The 25234-nt window shown below is 48.4% G+C and overlaps 1 protein-coding gene across 3 annotated transcripts in view; it reads left to right on the forward strand.

The window, feature by feature from the left end:
• The window catches only part of KLHDC1 (kelch domain containing 1), a 1440569-nt gene that overhangs the window by 344622 nt on the left and 1070713 nt on the right, over positions 1-25234 (forward strand). The window lies entirely within an intron of this gene.

Here is a 25234-nt window from a genome sequence, read left to right on the forward strand (position 1 = left end):
GTGCCAACAGATATTCCCGCAGCGGGGCCCAAATGTCTTTAGGTTGTGATGCCGCCGGCAGTTCTTCCACAAAGAGCTCCAACTGATCTTGGCAGTACACCATGTCGGTGAGCCATATGGCAGCCCGTGGGCTCTGGTGCTTATCCCATGTAAACAGCACACGCCTCTTGGCCAGCAATAGCGCCACCCTCACAAAGCGACCCAGAACACCTTTTAGTCCCGGCACATACCCCAGCAAACATTCCAGCATGCGGCCAGTCATAGTATAAAGCAGTTCAATCACCTCCACCTAATATAAGGGCACCATCCTGCACTGCCAGGCTAGATGAAGGAAGTCGGCCCCTTCCTGCCCACATCTCTATTACTAGATTACTATTAGACGACAGCCTCCCCGTCAACGTACAAATCTGCTCCCACATATCTACTGTGACCTGTGGATTCAAAACCTTGTTCCACCGGCCCAAACTTTTATCCTCTGGGAGAACCGTCTCTTCCTGTGCCGCCCTGTACAACCTAGTGCGCAGATTTTTCTTTGATGCAGCTACAATGACCATCTGCAGAGCCTTTGACATTGCCGGCTCCTCTGGAAAACAAGTGTAGTGATCGTGAACAGCCCTTCGTAGCCTGTAGCAAGTGTATTGAAACAGTGGGGTAGGATTTGATAAATAACCCAAGTCCGAACTCGTTAGATATGTCCCCTCTTTGTAAAGATCGCCCATAGTAGATATTCCTGCCTCCCTGAGAGAATTAACCGGCCCATGCTCACCCGCCACCGAAATAGCAGTGTGTCCTTAAATGCACATAGCCGGAGCATACAGGGGCAGCCTATTCGTCCGCCTACCAATTTCCTGCCATGCTGAGACCGTGACGTCGATCGTATTGATCTCTGACCTGGGCGTCTGCCTATGGACATGTGTGACGATGCTTTTCAGCGGCACTGGGTCTGCGTCGCCCTCCTCAACCGCCACATGAGGAATGAAGGCATGCGGGCGGAACCAAAAGTAAACATATTGAGCCTGCCCGCAGAGATAATACGTGAAAAAATCGGGGGCATTAAACCCACCCTTTGCAAAAGGCAACGTCAGCGTGGCCCAGCCAATTCTCGGAGGTTTCAACCCCCACACCAACAGGAGTAACTGAGTCTGTACCGTTTTGAAGAATTGTTTGTTCAGTCGAATGGGGATATTGCAAAATAAATACAAAAACCTATGGATCACCATTTTTATCACTGCTATGCGATCAGCTAGCGAAAGAGGCAGTCCAACCCACCGGTCAACCCGCTGTACCAGATCTGAATAGGCCCTCCCGTAGTTTTCACGGACCACTGTCACAGGATCTCGATGGATCCAAATACCGAGGTACTTAACTGGATCCTCTGACCATACTAAGGGGTATTCCACCTGAGGTGGAACTGTGGCGGGCGTAAGAGGGACAAGTTCCGATTTCTCCCAATTGATGTGCAACCTTGAAAAAAGACCAAATCTGATATATTCCTGGAGGACCTGTGATAAGTATGTCTGTTGCTCCTGGATGTAAAGGACCATGTTGTCCGCGTATGCAGATATTCCCACCAGCCGATTGTTAAAATTCAGGGCAGCAGCCCTATAGGATTGACAGATTTTACAAGCAAGGGGCTCTAGCACGATGGCGAAAAGAAAAGGAGACAACGGGCACCCCTGTCTAGTGCCACGCTGAATAGCCGGCGAATCCGAGGTAAGCCCACCTACCCGCACCCTCGCCGATGCATCCGTGTATAAGACCTGTATCCAACGAACTAACACTGGAGGAAAACCCATCCTATACAGGGTGGATATCCTATATTGCCATTCGATCGAGTCGAACGCCTTGGCCGCGTCCAATAACACGGCCACGGCAGGCAACTCCGGGTTCAGGACATGGAACATGGCGAATATCGTGCGAAGATTCCAGGAAGTAGAACGATCCAGAATAAAACCAGATTGATCTGTTAAAACGAGAAGAGGCATCAGGGGATGTAGCTTAGTGGCCAGTAGCCTGGCGAGAAACTTTGCATCAATATTGATCAACGATAAGGGGCGATACGACTCGCATCGTGTGGGAGGCTTATCTTTTTCAGCAATGTGATAAGTGCCTGTCTCAAGGAGGGCGGGAGGTAGCCCACCTCATGCGCTTCTGCATACATCGCCAAAATGTGCGGCGTAAGGAGATCCACATATTGCTTGTAAAACTCTGCCGTCAATCCGTCAGGTCTCGGAGCAATGACAGAATGGCCTCTTTTATATCCGCCTCATCTATAGGAAGGCTGAGGTACTTCCTATGCACATCAGAGAGCCAAGCGCACGCAGTATCGGCCAGGTAATCCTGCAATGCGGAATCGGGCATGCCCCCCGGGAAGTATAAAGAGTCTCATAAAAAGCACGAAATTGGGCTAGAATATCGTCGCTAGAAAAATGGTCATTACCTTGATCATCCACTATATGGTCGACCAGAGGAGCGTCGACTGGCTAAAACCCTACAGGGCCTTCCACCTTCACCATATGCCCTCGCCACATATCTCTTCGAGAGATATTTTATCTCCGTAGCAGCTAAAGAGTTGTACTGTTCAAGGTACTCTCTAATGTGTGCCAATATTTCAGGGGAGGGCGGTGCGTCGTACTGAGCTTCAAGTTCACGCAGCCTTCACTTGTGTATATTGTAGATATATGCATATTATATATATATATATATATATATATATATATATATATATATACATATATATATATATATATATATATATATATTACAAAATAAATAAATATTACCTACTGGCGGTCGCCAGTAGGTATATACAGTTAGGATTTTTTCTCTATGGGACTTTTGAAAATTCTATGTCTAATAACTTTGACGTTTGTGGACGGAATCGGCTGAAATTTTCAGGAAAATTGCACATTTTGTTTCTGAGCCGCCCCAGAAAATTTGGGGGGTTTTCGTCAAGGGGGGGGCCGAGAAAAAAGGGGGGTCCCAAAACGTGTTTTTCCCTTTCATTTTTCCATAGGGCGTTTGGCCTCACTTTTAGCTCGAACGGCTGAATGGATTTGCACGAAACTTGGCAAAATTGTAGGGACTGTTAGCCCGATGTGCCTTTGCTAGGTCTCAATATATGGGCTCCAGTGGATTTTGAGAAATTAACGTTTTAAAAAACAGATATATCTGTGACAGCGTCCCGGTTAGCGCTCCGGTTCGCGTACTTTTCGCGTTACGGAACTTTGCGAAACGAAGCTGATTGGCTCTCCCGTGTCTGTCAACATTCTAAACAGTCCGGAACGGCCGCCATCTTGTCTCTCGGTAGGATCGAGAGACAAGAGGAGGAGAAAAACGAAGGGGGAATTTAATGAAAGGGGGCAAGGTAGACCCTTCTTGACCCCCTAGGAATGATATTGGGGTTATTAAAGGGTCCCGTGGGGCAAATAAAAAAAAATTGATTTTTCGCGGTAGAAGCGCTTTCCGGTTCGCAAACTGGGTAGCGAACCGGGTCGCGAAACGGGAATTCGCCATTTTGTGTTTCGTTTTAATTAAATTACAAGAAAGGAAAAACAATGTGAGAAATGGGTATAAGGGGGTAAGGGAGACGTATCCTGACCCCCTATGTTTTCTGAGGGTGGCTGAGGATGCTCATATATGTTGATACATGTCTTCCAGCGGCTGCGCGTGTGCGTTTTTTTTTTTTTTTTGCTGCGTGACGTCTGTTAATGTTTGATTTGAAGGAAATCAGGAAGTGTTGACCGCCATTTTGACACTGCGAGTAAATATATTGTTAAAAATAATTGTTATAAATTAATCCGTATTGATAAACATTGTCTGCGCCATCTTGCCTTTTTTCCAATGCCACACTTTTGTCGTGCACGGCAGCCATTTTAGATGCCTTGACCAGACCCACTCTCTGCACGCCGCCGATCCTCAGCATGGCTCCCCACCCTCGCAAGCATCTCCCCCACGCACTGGTCACCCCCGCTCTCTCTCTCATGCATGGGCCATAAACCTCCCCCCATCTGCGCTGCTCTTCCCTGAGAATCACACCCTGTGCCCGCCCGACACCTCCCTTTCACCCTATTTACTACCGCACCCTCTGACACTCCTCTTCCTCTGTGTCTGATTGTCCAGGCCGGTCCCAGGCTATCACCTAGCCCTGTGGATGTAGTTTATGGCCCCAACTGTAAAGAATCACCCCTCTTCAAAGGAGTTACAGTAGATCAAGGCCCCCACCCCATGAGATCCGTCACACCACACGCGTTCCTACTAACTGATAACGATCCTGTATTGTGATTGGGGAGGGGATTCTCACTGTGAGGGTGTGTGGGACCGAGCCTGAAGCGGAAGATTCCAGGGATGCCTTTTTGTACATCAAAGTTTTCACAATTATGTGTCACATTAAAAATATATAGCACTCCAACAAAGTAGTAGGATTATAACACTTTAATAACTTATAAATATATACAACGCTCCAACAAAGTAAACACGTTTAAAAAAATTTTTTAAACAAAGCAACAATGGGCTGCATTGGTCTGTCTTTTAGTCGGCAAAATCCGTCTGCCTGTGAGGTGGCGTCAGTAGCGGTCCGTTGTGCGAATAGGCCGAAGGCAGCACAACGCGCCGAGATCCGCACGGCACCCAGGTGATGTCCAGTAAGTTGCCGCACTGGTCTTGGCATCCTACAATGCTGCGCCGAAAAACGGCGTGGGGCGCCCCGGAAGGGGGGGGGGGGGAGGCGGCGCGAACGGGGCTCCCCAGGTGGAGGCTCCTCTGCTGCAGTGGGGCGCCCCTTTAGCGTTTCAGTCGCCATTCAGCTGTTTACCGCCCGCTTTTGCTGTACTGTGCCTCATCCGCCATTCAGCTGAGTTGCGCCCGCTCTTGCGGCTACAGCGTCTTGCCCACCATCCACTTGAATTGCGCCCGTTCTTGCGGCTACAGCGTCTCGCCCACCATCCAGTTGAATTGCGCCCACTCTTGCGGTGCAGCGATAGGCGGCTGCCACAGGACTCTTAAAATGGCGGCCGGCTCTTCGGATTTGGGCCTGGTCCACTAAAATGGCCCTGGGACACATTTGAACTCGGACATTTGCCTGCTAGGGCTTGGGCCCCATTCTCGAAAGCGTCCCCTCAGCCTTGAAGATTCTACAAAAGTCATCGGGGCCCCCGACTCCCGTAGGCTTCCGGTGGGGAGCGGCTGCCATGATTGCTTGCGAATGGCCACGACGGAGCTACGAGATGGTGGTGCTCTCATGCTGACGCCAGCTTCAGTCTGAAACATCCAGAAACACTGTAGACTATCAATTCGATAACTTCCGGTGGAGCCCCAACGTGACCCGGTAGGGAAGAACTTGCCCTCCCCTCTTTTGACTGACGGTTCTTGTTGCCTGTCCCCTCTGTTGTCATCTAACGGAACCTTTTTGGATTGCTGAGTGAGAAAAAAAAAGGTGGGGCTTTCATCATTTGGGGAAAAAAAATGTTTCAATCCAATGAAAAGTGTTATTTTTAGGTCATATGATCAAGCATTTCATCATTAGGAAACCAAAAGTAAAATGAACCAATGAAAAGTTTTATAAACAAGTCACATGACCTGTTATGCGGCTTTGGGCTATAAAAAGCCTACAAAATCCGTTGGCCTGTGAGGCGGCGTCAGTAGCGGACCGATGTGCGAATAGGCCGAAGGCAGCACAACGCGCCGAGATCCGGATGGCACCGAAGTGGTGTCCAGCAAGTTGCCGCACTGCTGTGGCCATCCTACAATGCTGCGCCGAAAGACGGCGTGGGGTGCCCGGGGGGGGGGGGGGGGGGGAGCGAGGCGGTGCGAACTGGCCTCTCCCGCCTCCCCAGGTGGAGGCACCTCATCTGCAGTGCGGCGCCTCTTACCGTTTCCCTCGCCGTCCAGCAGAGTTGCGCCTGCACTTGCTGCTACAGTACGCCGAAGGCAGCACAACGCGCCGAGATCCGGATGGCACCGAGGTGGTGTCGAGCAAGTTTCACTGGTGTGGCCATCCTACATTGCTGTGCCGAAAGACGGTGTGGGGTGCCCGGGGGGGGGGGGGGGGGGAGGCGGTGCAAACGGGCCTCTCCCTCCTCCCCAGGTGGAGGCACCTCATCTGCCGTGGGGCGCCTCTTAGCGTTTCACTCGCCTTCCAGCTGAGTTCCGCCCGCTCTTGCGGCACAGTGCCTCACCCCCCATCCAGCTGAGTTCCGCCCGCTCTTGCGGTACAGTGCCTCACCCGCCATCCAGCTGAGTTGCGCCCGCTCTTGCGGCTACAGCGTCTCGCCCACCATCCAGCTGAATTGCGGCCACTCTTGCCGTGCAGCGATAGGCGGCTGCAACAGGACTCTCAAAATGGCGGCCGGCTCTTTGGATTTGGGCCTGGTCCACTAAAATGGCCCTGGGACACCTTGGAACTCGGACGCTTGCCTGCTAGGGCATGGGCCCCATTCACGAAAGCGTCCCCTATTTTGACTGATTGTTCTTGTTGCCTATCTCTTCTGTTGTCATTTAACGGAACCTTTTTGGACTGCCGAAAGGGGTTCTGGTCCGACCGCTGGTTGGTGGAGACATTTTGACTATATCCTGGACCTGCCCGGCCTCGCCCAAAATGGCGCCGGTATAAATGGAACTCGTAACTCCTTGTTGTGTACTGGTTGCCCAACCTTGATATCACGAGATACGTATACAGTTTTGAAGCACATGGCGGGCGGGGACGAGTACTGATTGAACATTTGGACATCCCTATTGATATTAAGTTCTGATGTGTTATTGATTACTGTACTATTGAAAGTTCGAATTAACGTCACCCATGGTACTTGCCCGCAAATGTATATCTAGATAATTTTATTGTAACTGGCCCTGTCGTACTTTAATTATAAAATGTACGTCCACCGATTCCGCAACTGTTAGACACCTTAGTTCTTGCAACCTAATGGCCCGCCCGTTACGTTCTTCTACAGTGTAAATGTCCCCTCATCATATACGATTACAGTTTGCTCCGTGGCCGGCCCACGTGGTTATAGGCCCGTATTTGTATACTGACATTTTCACAATAAAGGTTTTTAAAACAAAACATGGTAGTAGTACCTAGATTGGTAAAGTTTTGAATAATAGCCACTGTTTTCGAATCAGTAAAAGGCAAGTGAAATAAAGCAGCCCGATTACATGACGGTTAAAAGGTATAATACGCAGGAACGCAGTAAAGATAAATGGTCAAGGGCTGTTGTGTTTTCTACTCCTGCAACATAAAGTGATCGATAAGAATCCGATATTCATGCCTGTCAGCGACTAAGACAGCAGGCCGAGCCTCTTTTGTTCAACGGCTCCCTCATAGGACGAAGAAACGCCCTTTTTCTCGAAATAGGAATATTTTACTTGCAGGACAGTTGTAAATTTCCCGGGAAAATACATTAATCTGGAACATTGTTAGTGATAAACTGTAAATGCATCTGGGTCCTTTGCTTTACAAGTCAGAGTGAGAAAAAAAAGGTGGGGCTTTCATCATTTGGGAAAAAAAAATGTTCGAAAGCAATGAAAAGTGTTATTTTTAGGTCATATGACCAAGCCTTCCATCATTAGAATAACAAAAGTAAAATGAACCAATGAAAAGTTTTATTAACAAGTCACATGACCTGTTATGCATACGTTACGCGCTGCGCGCCGCGCTCTGGATCGCTTCCGGGAAGCTGCGCCTCGCGCACCGGAGCACTTCCTGGTGCGCTAACGCGGCGCGTCATATGACGCATTACGCGACAACGCAGGTCCAGAATATAGTCAAAATGTCTCCACCAACCAGCGGTTGGAACACAACCCCTTTCAGTAGTCAAAAAAGTTCTGTTAAATGACAACAGAAGGGACAGGCAACAAGAACCATCAGTCAAAGAGGGGAGGGCAATTTCTTCTCTACCGGGTCACGTTGGGGCTCCACCGGAAGTGATCGAATTGGTAGTCTACAGTGTTTCTGGATGTTTCAGACTGACGCTGGCGTCAGCATGAGAGCACCACCATCTCGTGGCTACGTCGTGGCCATTCCGCGAGCAATCATGGCAGTCGCTCCTCACCAAAAGTCTACGGGAGTCGGGGGTCCCGGTGACTGTTGTAGAATCTTCAAGGCTGAGGGGACTCTTTTGAGAATGGGGCCCATGCCCTAGCAGTCAAGCGTCTGTGTTCCACGGTTGCCCAGAGCCATCTTTGCAGGCCAGGCCCAAGTCTGTGGAGCCGACCGCCATTTCGTGAGCTCCGTAGCAGCCGCCTGTCGCTGTACCACAAGATTGGGTGCAATTCCGTTGGATGGCGGGTGAGACGTTGTAAAGCAAGAGCAGGCGCAATTCAGCTGGCCGAGCGAGGCACTGTGTCGCAAGAGCGGGCGCAAGTCAGCTGGTCGAGTGAAGCACTGGGGTGTAGCTGAGAAACCTCCACCTGGGGAGGTGGGGGAGGCTCGTTTGCGCCGCCTCTCCCTTCTAGTGCACCCCACGCCGTCTCCTGGCGCAGGTATATGTGATGGTCGGACCAGGGCACCGCAGGACGTGTCTTCAGGTCAAACGGATTGTGGGACAAGGTGTGGAGCAGGCGCAATTATCTCAGGGGCTTCCGTCAAGCGGTTCAGGGAGGCACCGCATCACATTGTTTTCCAATGCAGTCAAGTCCACAAACAGCCCCCACTTACTTTGAGAATAGTGAAGCTGCAGCAGGTGCAAATAAGCTTCAGACAGTGTTACAAGCGCTGCTCGGAACCCTCAACTATGGCACTCAACATCCAGGACTTATGCTATTTGTGCAAGGCAGTGACATCGAAGCATCTCAGGGACCAAGCAACATACTATATTCAGAGTCCTTACCACAACCTCTGCCTTCCTTCTTACCTAGTTATTGTTCTTTCACTCCCACTCCAGGCTTTTAGTCTGTGGATGGAAAACCATGAACCTACACTCACCTATGAAAATCTTACTATTGATGGTTGATTTTGAGCTCCAAATACAAAGGCTTGTTTGGATCGATGTTTCAGCAGGCTGCTATGTAAATAGATATTTAATAAAACGTTTTACCCTGTTACTTGTTGATTTTGAGTCCCAAATACAAAGGCTTGTTTGGATCGATGTTGCAGCAGTCTGCCATGTAAAGCTGGTGTGTTGTATATATTTATAATATTTGCATAGGGTTTGTCGTTATTTTGGGTGGGGTGGGCGGCGGAGCCGAGCTGTCTTGCAGCCATCATGGTGTCGAGCTCAGTTCCTCTCACTAGTTTCGTATTTCTCATGAGGGGTTGTTCATAATGTTTCTATTTTAGCGAGGTCAAAAAGAGATCCCATTAGTGGCCTATTGATTTTGCTTGATTCCTTTTGTTTTTTTAATGATTTTTCACTATCTGCAAAGACTAAACAGAGTATTGCGACTCTGTGCTTGTTTGTAAATAGAGAATGAACCAAAGAGAACCAATTCCAAAACAATAAATGCTAGGATAACAATCAATCAAATGGAGAGGGAAGCAGGCACGACGGATTACAACGGGGGCAAAGGCCAGTGTTACCTACCCTTCACTATCTGCAAAGAGAGAATACTCCTAAAAGAAAAGAGGAGGGGGGGGCAGCGTTCAAAGCACATCAGCGTGCATAAATACGAAAATGTTTTTACCTACCACGTACTTGACATTTTACAGCTTTTGATATTTGCTATTAAAAAACCATTGAAATTCACTGAAAAAACCATAGGTTATAGACCATATATAGTTAGGAATTAGCATTTACAAAACCTTGAAAATTCACTGAAAAAACCATGGGTTATGGACCATATATAGTTAGGAATTAGCATTTACAAAACCTTATTTTACTCACACAAAACCATTGAAATTTCATATATAGTTAGTTGCACTAACTATATATCGCGCACCCGCAATCCACTGCTGATCATGTCACATATTACATCATTCATGACATGATCAGTGACATCACTGATGACATCACTGATGACATCACTGATGACATCTAATTTGACATTACTGATCACATCACTGATGACATCATTAATGTGATAATACGGTAAACCTCTTCAGACTCTAATATAATCTTAGATACACTCAGAGTAAATAGACAATCACAGACTGTCACTCATCCATGGAGTTACTCACACACCTAGTCAGTCATGCAAAGAATCAATCACACTTCCATTTCCTCAACTATACAGTTATACACACCTTACTTATTCAAACATATACTAACACATATTTACTCTCTTATACAATCCCTGATACAAGTTCACAATGATCCATACAGCCACTCACAAATTCACTGGCTCTTATGCACAGTTATTTATATATGTCAACTCTCACATGTACTGTGTTTTACATATGTACTTACTTTGACATGTAGCACTGAGATATCCATTCACTCACCAATACACTCATGTACACAGTCATCCGCCCATACAGCTGTTTCCACATGCACTTTTGAACCCATACATCTAGTGAATCAACTGCTCACACATCTATGCACAGAGTCATACACCTCCCAGCCACCCACACACACACACTCAGTCTCCCATACAAATACTTGGGCAACCAATCAATAACCCATATACTTAATCATAAAGCTACTGATCAACACATGCAGCAGTTTAAAGTACAACAGATATAATGATGCACAAATTAAGACAGTTTAGTCACTAACCCATGCACTCAGTGAGACACATTTAATCACTCACTCATACAGTCAGTCATGCACCTACTAAATCCTTCATCCAGACACTTATACATCCACTCATTCTTCAATATGTAAGACATATTTTGACTTTACAGAAACACAGTCACTGGATGTTGTCATCAGTGATGTCATCAGTGATGTCATTTGAGATGTCATCAGTGATGTCATCAGTGATGTCACTGATCATGTCATGAATGATGTAATATGTGACATAATCAGCAGTGGATTGCGGGTGCGCGATATATAGTTAGTGCAACTAACTATATATGAAATTTCAATGGTTTTGTGTGAGTAAAATAAGGTTTTGTAAATGCTAATTCCTAACTATATATGGTCTATAACCCATGTTTTTTTCAGTGAATTTTCAAGGTTTTGTAAATGCTAATTCCTAACTATATATGGTCTATAACCTATGGTTTTTTCAGGGAATATATATATATATAAATATATTTATATCTAAAATATATTTTGTGGTTCTATATGCATATATTATTGTTAATGTTCCGGAGTCCCCGCACATGGGCGGGTCTATTCAGTGCTTATGACTTTGATGAGTATACCCCTGGAAGAGAACTAGTATTACAGGTAAGTAACTTATCCTTCCTTACTCTCCATGTTTTACCCAAGAGAAATTGCAGTCTTTTGACTGGGGGACTAGTGACTAGATTTTTCAGCATTGAATCTTTGATAGATTCACATTCTTGTATCTTCCCCCTCGTCATGGTTGGAGTCCCATGGTATTAGTTATAAGCAGTGAACAGAGAAGCATTAAAAACAATAGGCAAAATTAATCAGTTAGCATTTGTAAAGCTCAACACTGTCACCTCTAGGGATAGCTGAGCCCTCATTGTGACATTGTTAACCAATTCACATTGTTTTAAGAGGGCCAAAACTCAGCCAATCAGAGAGCAGCCCCTGAACCACTCTTCCCCTGCAGAGCCACCATAATTCGAAGCCTAACTGCATCTCGTGATTGAGGGAGTCTCCTTGAGTTCAGCACTGTAGACTGAGTTCTGCTCAGCCTACAGTAATTCAGTCAACTTTTGACCTTTCTCTCAGTGATGTTTTCGCATTTTGACTCTCCAGGCAAGTTTGAGGTAACACCTGTAGTTTTTCCCAGTCTAAACACCATGTCAGAAATGTCTAAAAAATGACTGTTTTGACCTTGTTAGTCTTGTGATCCTCATAAAGAATGCCATTACTGTGTAAATCCTCATCACAAACCAAAGGAATGTAAGCATTGCAGGACCTTTTCTGCAAAATAGGAAGGCTAGATTACTTCTGTGGCTACAGAAGAAAACTACCTTGGGGGAATCCTACTTCTGGTGATGAAAGTACTGCCGAATCCAGCGCTATCGCCATCAGCCGGCCTAGGTGAGATCTAAGGGGAAAGGTCACCAGGTTTGGGAGACCCAAGAGGACACAGGCCGGGAAGTGCGGTATCTGTGTATCTAGGCGCATGTCTATCTCGTCTAAGATCTGAGTCCAGTACCCCTGAATGTGCGCGCAGGTCCAAAGCAAGTGTACTAACGTGTCCACCACCCCGCATCCCGGCCAGCAGGTGACATTTGAGAGGGGTCTATGAAGTGGAGTCTTTTGGGGGTATAATACCAATAAGAGTTTGGTGAGAGTTTCTGTCAAACCCATGTGGTTAGCCGAGTGGCGGGCCCTGTAATAACAAGGACCTACAGCGCCACCGAACTCTGCGCACTCAACGCCAGTAGAACCCCGGGCTGCTATCGAGCCACCCCGAGACGCACCCACGGACCCTTCTGCTGCCACTCATGCAAGTTCACCTGCATTCGGACCTGCACCACACCAGCACCGGCCAAGCCAAACTACAGCAGCAACCACCTCAAGTGCATCCTGCTCAACACCCGCTCCGTCCACAGACACACCATCGAACTCTGGAACCTCCTCGACACCACATCTCCAGACGTCGCCTTCCTCACGGAAACCTGGATGAACGCCTCCTCAGCGCCCGACATCGCCATCGCCATCCCGGACGGCTACCAGATCATCCGAAGAGACCGCATCAACCAGACAGGAGGAGGCATCGCCATCGTCCACAGGAACACTATCCGCATCACGACCAACACCGACGACACCCTCGCACCCGCCGAAAACCTCCACTTCCAGATCCACACCAACCCCAAGACCACCCTCCGCGGCACCCTCATCTACAGACCCCCGGGACCACGCACACAATTCAGCAAAGACATCGCCGACTTCATCAGCCCGCGCGCCCTCCCCTCCGCTGACTACATCCTCCTCGGGGACCTCAACTTCCACCTGGAGAACAACAACGACCGCAACACCACCACCCTGCTGGACAACCTCGCCAACCTCGGTCTCAAACAACTGGTGACCACCCCCACCCACTACGCCGGACACACACTCGACCCCGTCTTCTCATCTAGCAAGGACATCACCTTCAGCCACGCCACCGGACTCCACTGGACGGACCACAGCTGCGTCCACTTCAGCTTCACAAGGACCACGATCCACAACCACCAGCAACAGGTGGCACGCAGAAGCTGGAACATGATCACAGCCGACCAGCTCGCGACCTCCCTGAGCATGAACCCTCCCACCAGCGCAACAAACCCAAGCCAGGCGGCCACCAACCTCGCGAAGTGGATCAGCAACTGCGCAGACGACCTCGCCCCTCTGAAGACCCCGCGTAGCAGACCCGGCAGCTAGAAAGCCCCATGGTTCACCGACGAACTCAAGAGCTCCAAGAAGAACTGCCGAGCCCTCGAGAAAGCCTGGCACAGAGACCCAACACCGAACAACATGACTGCCCTCAAGCTCGCCACCCGAAAACACCACCAACTGATCCACGCCACCAAGAAAACTGCATTCAAGGAACGACTGGACAACAACGCACACAACAGTAAGGAACTCTTCAACATCGTTAAAGAGCTCTCCAACCCCAACGCCGTAAACAACGACATCACCCCTTCGCAGGACCTCTGCAACTCCCTCGCCTCCTACTTCCACAACAAGATCGCGGACATACACAACAGCTTCAGCTCTCAACAGACGCACGCCACGACTGAACCACCGCCCCCCACCACCACCCTCCGCGCCTGGACCCCGATCAGCACCGAAGACACCATCCGCACGATGAACTCTATCCACTCCGGATCTCCGACCGACCCCTGCCCTCACCACATCTTCAACAAGGCCGACGCTGTCATCGCACCCCACCTGCGGGACATCATCAACACCTCCTTCGACACGCCACCCTCCCGGAGAGCTGGAAGCACGCCGAACTCAGCGCTCTACTAAAGAAGCCATCAGCCGACCCCACCGACCTCAAGAACTACCGCCCCATCTCACTGCTCCTGTTTCCTGCTAAAGTCATCGAGAAGACCGCCAACAAGCAGCTGGCCGCCTTCCTCGAGACGAACGGATCCCTCGACCTCTCGCAGTCTGCCTTCCGGGCCAACCACAGCACAGAGACCGCCCTGATCGCAGCTACCGATGACATCCGAGCCCTGCTCGACAACGGAGAAACAGCGGCCCTCATCCTCCTAGACCTCTCCGCGGCTTTCGACACTGTCTGCCACCGTACCCTAGTACAGCGCCTCAGCAACGTCGGAATCCAGGAGAAGGCACTGGAATGGATCACCTCGTTTCTCGCCGGAAGGACACAGAGTCCACCTCCCCCCGTTCAGATCAAAAGCCACCGAAGTCATCTGCGGCGTTCCTCAAGGCTCCTCGCTCAGCCCAACCCTCTTCAACGTCTACATGAGCCCCCTCGCAGCCATCGCACGCCAAAACAACCTCAACATCATCTCCTACGCCGGCGACACCCAGCTGATCCTCTCCCTCACCAACGACCCCGCCACCGCCAGAGCCAACCTACACGAAGGGATGACAGACGTAGCCAAGTGGATGATGAGCAGCCGCCTGAAACTGAACTCGGACAAGATGGAAGTCCTCATCCTGGGATCTTCACCCTCCGCCTGGGACGACTCCTGGTGGCCCCCCGCCCTGGGCAGCGCACCCAAACCAACAGACCACGCACGCAACCTAGGCTTCATCCTGGACTCCTCCCTCTCCATGACCAGACAAGTCAACGCCGTCTCTTCGTCGTGCTTCAACATCCTGCGCATGCTGCGCAAGATCTTCCGGTGGATCCCCACCGAGACCAGGAAGGCGGTCACCCAGGCCCTCGTCACCAGCCGTCTGGACTACGGCAACTCCTTTTACGCCGGAACCACCGCCAAACTCCAGAAGAGACTCCATTAGATCCAGAACGCCTCAGCACGACTCATCCTGGACATCCCCCGTCGCAGCCACATCTCCGTACACCTGAGAGATCTGCACTGGCTCCCGGTCGACAAGAGAATCACCTTCCGTGTCCTCACCCACGCACACAAAGCCCTGCACAACCAAGGACCAGCATACCTCAACAGCCGCCTCAACTTCTACGCTCCCACACGCCAGCTTCGATCGACCAGCCACGCCCTCGCCGCCGTCCCCCGGATCCGAAGAGCCACCACAGGAGGAAGATCCTTCTCCTACCTGGCCGCCAAGACTTGGAACTCCCTCCCGACCCACCTCCGCCTGACCCAGGACCACCTCGCCTTCAGGAAGCAGCTCAAGACTTGGCTGTTCGAGCAGTAGCGGACCCCCCCCCTCCCCGAGCGCCTTGAGACCCTCCGGGTGAGTAGTGCGCTATATAAATGCTGTGATTGATTGATTGATTGATTGATTAATATACTCCTTCCCATTCCTTATGAGTAAGTGTTCTACCCTAGTCTCTCTCCCACCTCACACGGATGTAGGTGGGAGCCTGTTGACACCCGGCTGCATCTGGGGGTGAACGACCCAGTGTTGGATCTGACCATAGCGGAATCTCTCGGATTCAGAGTGACGGATGCCCCACAAGACTCACCTTTGCTTGTGAAGCGATTCCACAGAGGCGACAAGAGCCACCGCCCTTGTACCCACCTGACCCGTGCGGAGAGAGGCACCCAGCAGGGATGAGTTGGAACCAGGGAAGGGAGCTAAAAAGGAAAGAAGAGGTCTTGGTGGTTGTGGAGCAGGGAAGGATCTTGATATAGGTGGGGAAAGAAGAAAGACCCAATCAGGGCAGTCCACACCACCCCCTTCAGGGTAGACCACTAAACACATGCAGGTACAAGCACCTCGTCCATAGATTCACCAGGGCTCATGTGGACTCTGGAACTCAGGAAAGGAAACAAAAAACGAGGTAAAGCGCTCCTGCGCGGTGATAGGGTAACCAAAGTAGAACCACCAAGTATAAGCGCTCCTGCGCTATGATAACAACTAAAGATACAGTGCTCCTGCGTGGTAAACCTATGCTGACCAAATGAAATGTAGCGCTCCTGCGCGGTAGTGCTCCAGAAGGAAAGACCAAGGGTAAGCACTATAGCGCGGCCCAGTACAAAGAATAAATAGCGCTCCTGCGCTGAAATGGTGCAACAACAGCAGCGCTCCTGCGTGGCTGGAAACGAGAAAAGGAACACCCAGGCAAGCTCTTAGTGGCAAAGCAATTTTCATGAACAGCGCTCCTACGTGGCTGGAAACAAGAAAAGGAAAACCCTTGGCAAGCTCTTAGTGGCAAAGCAATAATCAGGAACAGCGCTCCTGCTCGGTTACGGTACCGTGATGGAAGACCATGGCAAACGCTTCTGTGCGACGGTGAACGGAGACCGGAGGACAGTCCGCAGCTTCTCTGGGCTCCAAAACGGGTTCAGGAACTGAATCTGAAGCACAGAGCCGGCGGGAAACGCAGCGTTTAAACGTTTCCCCCGGAAGTGCTTCGGGCCAAGGAAAACTAGACCGGGACTCAACTTCCGCCCGGAAGTGAGGATCCCGATGCCTGCATGTGTTTGGCGGTCGCTCGGGACGGCAAGATGCCGCAACGTGACACGGAGAGTCCATAGTCTATTTTCAGCTGGTGGAACGCTATAATCCGCAGAAAGAAGTTTTTAAGGTGCTCTCTGAATTAAGGAAAAACAAGGAACAGAGGTCTGACATCTCGCTGGAGGACTGTCAAAGATTCCAGGATTTTTTCATACAAAAAATTGAAGATCTCCTGTCAGAAATCTCTCACGCCCCTGTTTTAAATTGTTCACTACAAGTCACCCCTCTTATTCCGAAATTTGATAATCCCTTAGAAACCTTTCCCTTGATTACTAAGGAGACGTTAGCTAGCCTGGTAGGGAGGGTAAAGTCAGGCTCCCAGGTGGATCCTTGCCCCCCGAGCGTTTTCAAGCTAGCTATGCCAGGGCTGGAAGAGGATGTTCTCAATCTTCTAAATACATCTTTGGAAATCGGACAAGTGCCGGCTATGCTTAAGGAGGCCCGGCTGATTCCGCTGCTTAAGAAGCCAGGGGCTGACACAAAAATCTTAACGAATTATAGGCCCATTTCCCAATTACCTTTTTTAGCAAAGGTTTTGGAACAGCATGTGCTGACATACCTCTCAAGACATCTGGAGACCAATGATTTGCTAGAGCATAATCAGGCAGGCCTCCGGGCACATCACAGCACGGAGCTGGTGATGGTGTCTATTTTAGACGAATTGAGGCGGAGAGCCGACAAGAAGATCCCGGGGGCGGCCCTGGTGCTACTTGATCTCTCTGCAGCTTTTGACACGGTGTGTCATAGTCATCTGCTGTCGCGCGTGAGAGACTTGGGCATCGGGGGGCCTGCACTAGGTTGGCTTACCTCCTTTCTGCAAGATAGATCGCAGAAGGTGCAGCTGTCCGACCTAGTATTAACATCAGCTGCCATCAAATGTGGAGTACCGCAAGTTTCGGCTTTTTCGCCGCTTCTTTTTAACATCTACCTGTAGCCACTGATTTCTGCTCTCAATCAGATGGAGTGCCAAATTTTTAATTATGCTGATGACACACAGATCGTCATCCAAATAGAGGATTTCCCAGGAGCACAAGCCAGGTTGCATAACATTCTGAGGTATACGGTAAATTGGATGTCCGCAAACTCCCTGAAGATTAACCCGGACAAAACAGAGGTGCTGCCAATAGCCACCTCTGGCAGCCCCTGGAATGACGGGTTTTAGCCCACGGAGTTGGGCAGGACGGCGGAGCCAGCAACTGTGGTAAAAAGCCTGGGTATCCATATGGATAGCACTCTATCTATGAAGAAACAGGTGTCGGTAGTGGTAGGCACATGTGTTGGTCTCCTGAGACAGCTCCGCAAGGTCGCCCAACTGTTGTCGTTTTCCACTTCAAGAAGTGCGGTGTCAGCTACAATTCTGGGTCGACTTGATTACGGCAATGCGCTGTATTTAGGGTTGCCCAAGCAACAACTCACGAGGCTTCAGACAGTAATGAACGATGCAGCGAGATTGATTTTTAAGAAGCCAAGGAAAACACACGCTTCACCTCTCCTGCGTCAGTTACACTGGCTCCCCGTCAGACAGAGGGCATTGTTTAAAGGACTATGTATCACACACAAGGCACTCTACGGGAATGTGCCCAGTTACATCAAAACCAGACTATCTAGTTACGTTCCTGGTAGGGTGCTTTGGTCCTCTGATGCCACTCTTCTGGCTAATCCACGCTTCTGCCTATCCACTGTGGGAGGGCGTGCTTTTTCCACCTTACTTCCTGCAGCGTGGAATAAACTACCAACTAATCTCCGTAAGGAGCCCAACCTATTGTCTTTCCGTCGAATGCTAAAAACTATTCTTTTCCGGGAAACATGGGGAGGATTATAAAGTAGCCAGTTTTTCTTTTTCCTGTAGAAGTCGGTTTCTATCTTTTCCCTGTACAAGCGCTTAGAGACCTTAGGGTGAGAACGCGCTATATAAATTGAAATAAATAAATAAATAATTCAGTTCAAGTCAAATAAATGGTCTGTCGAGCTGCAGCCCGAGGACCTCCATCTGCTGGAGATCATCCCCGGTTGGAAATCAGGGTTTTTAAACAGCGGAGTAAGGGGCGACGGGAAGATGGTGAGGTTGTGTTTTAGGTTGGTGTGGTCCCATGTGTCTAGGAGGGCCCGGGTGATGTGGGACACATACAGGGATGTCGGCCTGCGATTCTTGTTGAGAAAGGGAATACCCTGCAGCGGTTTGACGGCTATTGCCTGGTCCTGGAAGAGCCAGTGTTTCTCCGACTCCAGGTGGTTCCACTCCACCAAATGGCATAACTTGCCCGCCTGGAAATAAAGGAGGAGGTCAGGGACGCCAAGTCCGCCTGCCTCAGGGGGAAGCATCGTCAAGGCTTGTTTCATCCGAGGTTTGCGGCTGTTCCAAATAAAGCGCGCAGGATCAGACTGGGTCTGTTTAATCAATCCAGCCGGGGGTCGGAGAGGCAAGGTGTGAAATATATATAGAATTTGAGGCAGTACAGTCATCTTGATTGCAGCTATTTTACCAAGCCAGGAGAGCGGTAGTGCCTCCACTGGCTCCGTTCTTTGTGAATCTTCTGACGCAAGTTGGTGTAGTTGAGGTGCACTATATCTGCCAGGGAGGAAGTCAATTGGGTCCCTAGATATTGGATTGCATTGGTCGCCCACTGTATAGGGTGGCGCTCTTGAAGGTATGCACGAGTGTGAGGCGTGAGGGTGAGATCAAGCGCTACTGATTTAGCCACTTTCACCTTGAACCCCAACGCCAAAGCAAAGGACTCCAACTCTGCTAAGCTTACCGGTAGTGTGCTGAGAGGGTCCGAGATCAGGACATCGTCAGCGTACAAGCTGACTGTGTGAGTGTAACCCCTGAACCGGATTCTGGAGATCCCGTGGTGAGTGCGGAGGCGGTGGGCCAGTGGCTCCATGTAAAAGGCAAAGAAGAGCGGCGACAGGGGGCATCCTTAACGTGTGCTTCTCTCAACGGGGAATCGAGAGGATGTGTGGCCGTTTACACGTACCGTCACCGAGGGGAATTTGTAGCAGTTGAAGATGAGCGAGAGGAATTTCTCCCCCACTCCTGCCCGGGTCAAAACCTGTTCCAGGTATGGCCAGTGTACCTGTTCGAATGCCTTTTCTGTTACTCTTTTTAAAGAGTCTTCCTCTGGTAAAATTCGATCGATGACTGATCTGTTGTCAATGAGTAAATCTTTGATGGGTGGCATGTTAACAATGAAACCATTAACACCATCAATGGCATTGGCATGTATTAAAATGACTATGCCTACAACCCGGATGATTCTGACAACCTCTTTCTCATCTTTGACGACTATGATAGCTTTGTTGATGAAGCCGTCAACAGCGATATCTTTTACAAGCTCTTTATCGTCGATGGCAACATTTTCACAGTCTCAGAAGTGAGCTGTTGTGAAAGCAAAACCTCTTCTTTGACAACATCGTCGATGGGATCCGTTTACCATGCAAAAAGACACTATTTTGATTAATAAAGAGGGGACTCCAGTGACTAAGCGCTTGGAACTGGCATCCTGCCCAAAACCTGCAGCCATTGCCATGTTGGGCGGGCGGAAAACGCACTCCCGTAGGAGCAAGAGTCTGTGGGAGAGATCGCTGAGGCACTGGCAAGCTGCTGCCGTCCCTCAACCTAATCACCTTAAGGTGGCAAGCCATCCGGTGTACCTTTGAACATTGACTGTCTCTTTCCTGTTAGGTCCCTGTTTTTCTCCAGTCTTCTTCTGTTGGTTTGGATCCATCCACCTTAGCCATGATTCCTGACTTGAAGTCTCTTCAGTGTCCAGAAGTCTTCTTTGAGGTTTTTTGGCATTGGGCTTTTTCCTGTTGCCTGGGGACAATTCCTGATCACACTTTCTGTGTAGTCCCTTCCTGTGTCAGCAGCAACGTGGCTACTGGAAGGGGTTGCCCATACTTCCGGCAATCAAGAACTGTGAAAACCTGGGCCTCCAGTCCAATCTGCAGCCAAAGACTCTCTGCCATGCATCAGCTCAGTGACAGTAACAGGCATCACCTAGCAAGATGTCATTACTACCTCCCAACGTTTGACATGTGTTTCCTGTGGACACAGGAACCACTCCTTCCTTGCACTCCTTTCTCTTTCAATCAATTATTACTCCATTATTTCGAACCACTGTTTGTAAATTTTATTATCATTTCCAAACTTTACTTTGTAGCGAGTTTTTCAATCAATATATTTCATTTTCCTTATTTTATACATTTTCTTTTCATATTTATGCTAAGTCCCAATGCATTTCAAGCAATCTGCTCTTCATCAGGGGATTACTTTCTCTGAAAATATAATACGCCATATTGAGTACCTGGTCATTTACCATATGCATGCATACTGAAGCTAAATTAAACATTTATACATGTACTTGCTGGTGCCCATTATATCGTACTCTTTTCACAGTGTAAAAAATGTAGAAAAACGTAAATAGAAAGCTGGTGCGTGAGCCTGGGGGTCGATATAGGAGGATGCCTTTAAAATGGAACTACGAAGTGAGTTTAAGATCGAATAGAAGGGCTTCACAGGAGGTGAAGGGGATATGTGATATTCTTACCATTATGTGATGGCGGGCAATGATGGCTAGTCCTCCTCCACGCTGCCCTACTCTATCTGAGCGATAGGCTTTGTAGGCTGGGGGGGGTCGCGACTGCCATATCAGGATCGGATGCTTCATCTGTCCATGTCTCTGTAAGAAAGAGGCAGTCTAGGTTGTTATCCGTGATGAAGTCATGTATTTCCTGCCGGTGCTTTACAAGGGATCGTGCATTAATAAGTGCACCGGAGATATCGGTGGACTTAGCTGCAGTAGCAACGTTTGTTTTGCCCTTTTCATTGGCTATCTGTAGCTTAACGTTGCAATGGGGACATGTGAATTTTGTGGTTTCCAAAAGTGTGTGCGGATTATATTGAGCGCAGTGGGTATTTATCGTGCGCAGTGCCATCAGTGTGGATTTGGGATAGACTTGGGGAACCTGTCGAGGATGTTGATCAGGGGTTCTGGCCCTTGGCCTGGTCTCGGCACGGACGGGCACAGACGGGCTTGCCTTAGGCACGCCTTCGGCGCGCAAACGGCGCGCCCGCGGCGCGTCCGGAAAGGGCACATTTTTATGAGACACAGAAGTCGACTACAGAGGGCGTAGCCTCGGGAAAAGGGGTGTGGCCGTGCTTCACGCCAGTAATGGCGTGGCTGCCTTTGTTGTCGTTTTTCCGTGAACAGCGCTAATATCCGCTGCATGGAGATGCAAGGAGCGTCAAGATGCGCTAAGGGTGAGCTCTAAATGTTAAAATTCACAAGTGGCAATAGTGACAATCAATTTTAAAAAACTAACAGCTAAGCTCCCGGCTTCCGCCTCAGGAGACACACAGTATCTGCAGGTCGCTCGTAGTCAGCGGCGCTTTAATAGGCGGAAAGTGGGCATGGCCTCGGGGAAAGGGGCGTGGCCGTGCTTCGCGCCAGTAATGGCGTGGCTGCCTTTGTTGTTGTCGTTTTTCCGTGAACAGCGCTAATATCAGCTGCACGGAGATGCAAGGAGCGTCAAGATGCGGTAAGGGTGAGCTTTAAATGTTAAAATACACAAGTGGCAATAGTGACAATTAATTTTAAAAAACTAACAGCTAAGCTCCCGGCTTCCGCCTCAGGAGACGCACAGTCCATTTTTCTGGCTCTCCCACGCCTCCAGTTACTAGCTGACCTCCGGAGGATATCGAATGTTTCACAAGCTCCTGGAATGAGCCTCCACATGATTCAACCTGCCTGCACCAATACACAGACTGTTTTTTGTATGATTTCAACAATTCCGCAAGGAAATTGGTCAAGTCCGTCCTCATTGTGTTTCACATTTGGGAAGAAGGACTAAAACTTATGAACAACCCTGCCTCAGTGGCTGCAGTCATTCCTAGACTTGATAAAAAGTATGCTCCTGAGTGTTCACCTTCATGTCTGATTGGGCGTCCTCGACTGGACTCAGTTGCGATGCAAGCTGCCCAGCGAAGATCCAGAAATCCTTCCATACCATGTTCGCCACCACTGGACAAATAAGGCAGACGTCTGGATAACTCGGGGACATTCTGACCTTCCTAGAATTTCTAAAGATATGCTTCAAGAGGGTGAAAGGGCTTCATCAGAAGTAATTGATACATCCATGAATATTGCCTCAACATCATACAGACAGATGGCTGTCACAGTAGTCTTTCATCAACAAGGATGGATAAAAGCCACTTCTTTCTGTCCTGAAGTTCAAGCAAATGTGTTAGAAATAAATTTTGACAGTGAAAACCTTTTTGGCAAGCATGTGAATGATGCTCTCCAGACTATAAAGGCTAACACCATTACAGATTCTGGGTAGTAGAAGAGGGCAATTTCTGCTTAGAGGCTCTTACCAATCATACAGATTCCAACCCTATCTTCATTTACAACAGGGTTTTCTTCAGCAGTGCACCCCACAGCAGCAATACAGGACAACTCGGCAGCAGCCTAGACAAGGCATGAAGCTTGTAAAAGACCTACTGCAGGGGGAAAAGGTAACTAAACATCTCGACACCAGTGACAATTTTGAGGCACTAGTCACCTCAACCATTCAGAGATAATATTGCGACCCCAGCAGTTATTACGATTGTTGGAAAAATATCTCTTCAGGCAAATGGGCGTTAGATATAATCCATCACGGTCACACCCTGTTCAAAAGCCTCCCATAAATCCTCCTCACAAGAAGTCTCATTAACATCTAGATCAATTAATCAAGGAAATTCGATCACTTATTTCCAAAGGATCAATAGAGGAAGTTCCATTGGTACATCAAAATAAAGAATTCTATTCAAACATCTTTCTTATCAAAAGGAAATCTGGAAAATGGAAACAGGTTATGAATTTAAGTCTTCTGAACAAATTCCTTAAGAAAGAGCCATCTAGGATTTTGCAGCTACTAAACCCCAGAGATTATCACTGGATCTCCTGGAGGCATATGTCCACATTCCTATAAATGTGAAACATTGCATATATATTTAAGGTTCGGGGTGGCAGGGAGCCATTACCAATTCAAATTTCCTCTTTTTGGTCACCGATCAGCTCCCAGAATTAGTACTAAGTGTATGGCGCTAGTGGTGGCTTTCTTGAGAAGAAACAGTCATCAGGTGTTCCCTTACATAGACGACAGGCTTATCAAAGCTTTGCAAGAAGGTCAATTATTCAAGAATTTAGTTCTCAAGTAAATCAAGGAAAATTCTTCTGTAATGCCGTCCAGGTTGTCGACATTCCTAGGACGGTTTTGGGCACAACAACTTGCAAAGCCTATCCCACAGAGGAAATGGTTTAACGTATAATAAAATTGGTATCATCCCTGTCAAAAAGAAAATCTACTTCTATTTGGGTATACAGATCAATGCTTGGAATGATATTGTCTTGCATTCCATTGATTACAAATTACCAATTACAAGTGAGGCTGCTACAGGAGCACAGTGGGTTCAAGTTCACTGAACTTTCGAAGTACATAAATCTCATTACTCCTAACATGAAGTTATCGTTGCCATGGGAGGGAGAAGACACAATTTCTCAAAGCCTGTCATTCATTCCCACTCAGCCGCACTTTATAATGACCACAGATCCTTCCTTAGAAGCATGGGGGGCACACCACAACGATCTAGAGGTTTATGGCAAATGGAAGTCTTAAGAAGCAAGAATGCTTATCAACCTTCTAGAATTTAAAGCAGTTTATTTAGGTCTTCAGTCTTTTCTTCTCAGAATAAAAGAGTTAACAGTTTTCATACATACAGACAATACCACTACCATGTTCTAGCTAAAACAAAGAAGGAGGAACAAAATCAAAGATAACGCAAATGCCAGCCCAAACAATTTTGAGGTGGATTCTTCTTCACAACATTACCCTGAAAGTGGAACATGTCCCGGCAGTAGAGAACAGATCGGTAGATTCAACCAACAGAATTACGAAAGAGTGCCACGAATGGGAACTAAATCGGCAGAAAGTATTAAAAATCTCCCGATAGTGGTGATCTCCAAATGTACACCATTTTTCAACTCTTCAGAACAAAAAAATGCTGCAAGTTAGCAAGCAGGTTTCTTCAGAGACTTTCGTGGGGAACACAGTTCTGATAGCTTGGACAGGAATGTTTGCTTATGCCTTTCCTCCTTTTCTGCTAATTCCCTTCGCCCTTCGAAAATTAAGACTAGAATTGTGTTGTTTAATACTAATACCAAATCTTCTCTTGATGCACAAGGGGTACATTCTTTATCCGAAGATGCAGTCCCTAAATTTATCAGCATGGCTCCTCTCAACAATGACTTTAGCTCCCTGAACATTCCTCAAGAATGAAAACAAATTTTAGAGAAATCCAGGGCAGATTCTACAGGGAAATTGTTGAGTGTGAAATTGAAGAAATACTTTTGCTGGTATTCAAGTGACAGCCTACATCCTTTCACATCTTCTCCTAAACAGATTCTACTTTAATTACTCCATTTACCACTGGGAGGCCTAGCTCACAATTCAATTAAAGTTCATTTGGCTGCAATCTCTAGGTTTCGTAGAGTAAGGGAGAATGTCTCCCTCTGGTCTAACAGACTGATCAAGGAATATATGAAAGGACTCTTCAGGGTTTTCCCTCTTTTTAAAATTACCACCTGTAACTTGCCAATTGAACA

Source organism: Lissotriton vulgaris, chromosome 9, assembly GCF_964263255.1.
Source record: "Lissotriton vulgaris chromosome 9, aLisVul1.2, whole genome shotgun sequence".
Classification (NCBI taxonomy): Eukaryota; Metazoa; Chordata; class Amphibia; order Caudata; family Salamandridae; genus Lissotriton; species Lissotriton vulgaris.